Genomic DNA, 4,560 nt, shown 5'->3' on the forward strand with positions numbered 1-4,560 from the left:
TGCTGCAACCTCATTGCACCTTCAAACATAGTGAGGAAATCCTCAGGATCTGTTGTACCATTATAAACTCCAATTTCCGGTATGCCAAGATTTCTAGGCAACGAATAGTTAGCAATTCGATCAATAAAACACTGAGTGGATTCTGCCATAGCTGGTGGCTTTGTAGCTTGCTCTCCTGTAATGAGGGCGAAGAAATTATCTACAGCCACAGCACGGACGGCGGGCTGCGCTAAGCGTTGCTTATACTTTGCCGGAGCTGTCTGCTTAAGGATGTCATTTAAAAGCAACACTGCCTGCTTCTCAGACATGAACTCATCTTTGTCAATTTCATCATCAGAATCATTATTAATATAGCTCAAGTCATTATCATCCTCAGAATCATCAATAAGACTGCCCAGCTTATCAAGTAGTCTGGATAACCTGTACTTTGATATAGTTTGCTTTTTCATGATTTGCTTGTCTTTGCCATCCGCCATCCGTCGAAAAGGTATAAATTATGGACATCGTTGTGGTTGCATCAATGGTCGCCTCTCTGGATTAGTAACAAGATTTGAAAGCCTTTCTGCACTTTTGGTTGTTGTTTCTTCGATTACTGGCATTTTCTCTGAATTAGTTGCCAAACGCTGAAGCCTTTCTGCAGTTTCAGCAACTGTTTCTTCAATTGTACCTTCCGGTGGCAGAACAGGTACATCTTCAACAGTTATCATGTTTTCAGTTAATGGATTGTTAACTGCTTCAAGTACAAATGGAGCTTCAGTTGTTTTTGTTCCTTTTCCGTTTCGCGTGTTCTTTGCATTAGTGGGTGGCGCCATTGTTAACACCTATTTCCTTATGAGGTAAGGCTTAGTGTGTCAACACGATACTAGAAGTAATCTATCTTTAGGTGGGTGAGTGTTGCCGATTGATGTTTACCCTTGGGAAATAATCCCAGCAGACCCGGTTCACAAGTGTAGAAACTTGTGGGGTGGCTTAATCAATCTGTTATCCGTAGAGCGTAAAAGTGCTAGCCGGATGACTTCTAGTGAGAGAAAGTGCTAGAGAGAGATGAAGTCTCAGCTCTCAAGTTTGTCAGAATGTCTGAACTGTGTAAAATGACGACCCAAGGGGTCTATTTATAGTGTCAGATCCACCAGATTGTTCGGGGACACGTGTCAGATGATGATACGTTTTGTTACTTGTGTTCCGAAACTTACGCTGAAAGTGGCGTTCTCCGGCCAGGGCTTACGCGCTAGGCGGCCTTCAGGGCTTACGCATGACGGAGCAGCCTGTACAGCGGAGAACGCTGGACGGATAATTCCACAAAACTGTTGTTTTCAATCTTACTCATGCTACTTTTATGCAACCGTTATGCCTTTTATGCGTGTATACGATAGGATACACCATTAACAGTTGTATTTAAACAGGCAGAACAGTTCACATGTAAAGGTATTACTTATCGTAAGATATAAAAGTGCAAAATTCACCTTTTGAAAATAGTAAAATGTCATTTTCTGCAACTAAACTGCTTCAAACGGGGAAATGCCTTAGAAATCTGGGTCGTAGCGTTGTTTTCCAGTTATCTTGCGAAAATGAGTCTAATCTGCAATAATAAAAAATTCGAAAAATTTTATACAAAATTTTGCCCGATTTTGTGAGTAATATAGTGACTTCAAATATGTGTTTTGCGGCCATTAATTATCTTCAAATAGAAGCTACACTCCAATATATTCGCATTCAAAATGAAATTTTGAAACAAAAACTAAAATAAGGTTATGAATCTAGAGATATAATAAAGCAGCTAAAAATACTCGAACAATAAAAAAAGACGTTATAAAAGCAGCAACATTTTGTAGCAAGTGGTGAGATAGTAGGCCCAACTTGATTCTTGATGTACATTATTACAATATTAAATAAAAACAAGTATCATAGTGGTATTTTAACAGGCACAACAGTTCACAGGTGAAGGTATTACTTATCGTAAGATTTAAAAGTGCAAATTCACCTTTAAAAATAATAAAATTTCATTTTCTGCATCTAAACTACATCGAACGGGTAAAACCCTTAAGAAAGTCTTGCTTGCAGCTTCGTTCTCTAGTTATCTTGTGAAAATGATCCTAAACTGCAATGAAAAATTTTTCGAAAAAATTCTACACAATATTTTGCCCGATTTTGTGGGGAATATAGTGACTTCAAATATGTGTTTTGCGGCTATTAATTATCATTTAAAGGAAACAACACTCTCATATATTCGCATTCAATATGAAAGTTAGAAACAAAAACAAAAATAAGGTTATGAATCTAGAGAAATAAAAAAGCGGCTAAAAATACTCGAACAATAAAATAAATATGTTATAAAAGCAACAACATTTTGTAGCAATTGGTGAGATAGTAGGCCAAACATGATTCTCGATGTAACTAAATACAATGTTATATAAAAACAAGTATTATAGTGGTATCTTAAGATCTAAAAGTGTAAAATTCACCTTTAAAAATAGTAAAATTTCATTTTTCGCATCGAAACTACTTCAAACGGGGAAAAGCATTAAGGAAGCCTTGCTCGTAGCGTCGTTTTCTGGTTATCTTGGGAAAATGGGCATAATCTGCAGTTAAATATTTTTCAGAAAATTCCACACAAAATTTTGCCCGATTTTATTGTTAATATAGTGACTTAATATATGTGTTTTGCGGCCAATATTTATCATTAAAATGAAACTACACTCTCATATATTTGCATTCAATATGAAATTTAGAAAACAAAAAACAAAAATAAGGTTATGAATCTAGAGAAATAAAAAAGCGGCTAAAAATACTCGAACAATAAAACAAAGACGTTATAAAAGCCGCAACATTTTGTAGCAAGTGCTGAGATAGTAGGCCCAACATGATTCTTTATGGTATTTAAACATGCACAACAGTTCACATGTAAAGGTATTACTTATCGTAAAATCTAAAAGTGCAAAAGTTACCTTTAAAAATAGTAAAATATCATTTTCTGCATCTAAACTACTTCGAACGAGGAAAAGCCTTAAAGAAGTCTTGTTCGTAGCGTCGTTTTCTAGTTATCTTCCGAAAATGGGCCTAATCTACAATGAAAAAAGTTTTGGAAAAATTCTACACAAAATTTTGCCCGATTTTGTGAGGAATATAGTGACTTCAAATATTTATTTTGCGGCCATTAATTATCATTAAAACGAAACTACATCTCATATATTGGCATTCAATATGAAATTTAGAAACAAAAACAAAACTAAGGTTATGAATCTAGATAAATAAAAAAGCGGCTAAAAATACTCGAACGATAAAACAAAGAATTTATAAAAGCAGCAACGTTTTGTAGCAAGTAGTGAGATAGTATCCCAGATGATTATCGATTTACGTAAATACAATATTAAATAAAAACAAGTATCATAGTGTTATTTAAACAGGCACAGCAGTTCAATGTGAAGGTATTACTTATCGTAAAATCTGAAAGTGCAAAATTCATCTTTAAAAATAGTAACATGTCATTTTCTGCATTTGCTTCGAATGGGGAAAAGCCTTAAGAAAGTCTTACTTATAGCGTCGGTTTCTAGTGATCTTGCGAAAATGGGTCTAATCTGCAATTAAATTTTTTTCAGAAAATTCTACACAAAATTTTGCCCGATTTTGTGGAGAATATAGTGACTTCAAATATGTGTTTTGCGGCCTTTAATTATCATCAAAATGAAACTACACTCTCATATATTCGCATTCAATATGAAATTTAGAAACAAATACTAAAATAAAGTTATGAATCTAGAGACATAAAAACGCAGCTAAAAGTAGTCGAACAATAAAACAAAGACGTTATAAAAGCAGCAACGTTTTATAGCTAGTGGTTAGATAGTAGCCCCAACATGATTCTCGATGTACGTAAATATAATATTAAAAAAATAAGTATCATAGTGGTATTTAAACAGGCAAAACGGTTCACATGTGAAGGTATTACTTATCGTAAGATCTAAAAGTGCAAAATTCACCTTTAAAATTGTAAAATGTTATTTTCGGAATCTAAACTGCTTCGAACAAGGGAAAGCCTTAAGGAAGTCTTGCTCGTAGCGCCGTTTTCTAGTTATCTTGGGAAAATGGGCCTAATGTGCAATTGAAAATGGTTCGGAAAATTCTCCACAAAATTTTGCCCCATTTTTTTTGGGAATGTAGTGACTTCAAATATGTGTTTTGCGGCCATTTATTATCATCAAAACGTAACTACACACTCATATGTTCGCATTCAATATGAAATTTATAAACTAAAAGAAAATAAGGTTATGAATCTAGAGAAATAAAAAAGCGGCTAAAAATACTCGAACAATAAAACAAAAACGTTATAAAAGCATCAACGTTTTATAGCAAGTCGTGAGATTGTAGCCCCAATATAATTCTTGATGTACCTAAATACAATATTAAATAAAAACAAGTATCATAATGGTATTTAAACAGGCACAACAATTCACATGTGAAGGTATTACTTATCCTAAGATTTAAAAGTGTCAAATTCACCTTTACAAATAGTAAATGTCATTTTCAAAATCAAAACTGCTTTGAACCGGAGAAAGCCTTAAG

The sequence above is a fragment of the Rutidosis leptorrhynchoides genome, chromosome 1 (assembly GCF_046630445.1).
Source record: "Rutidosis leptorrhynchoides isolate AG116_Rl617_1_P2 chromosome 1, CSIRO_AGI_Rlap_v1, whole genome shotgun sequence".
Classification (NCBI taxonomy): Eukaryota; Viridiplantae; Streptophyta; class Magnoliopsida; order Asterales; family Asteraceae; genus Rutidosis; species Rutidosis leptorrhynchoides.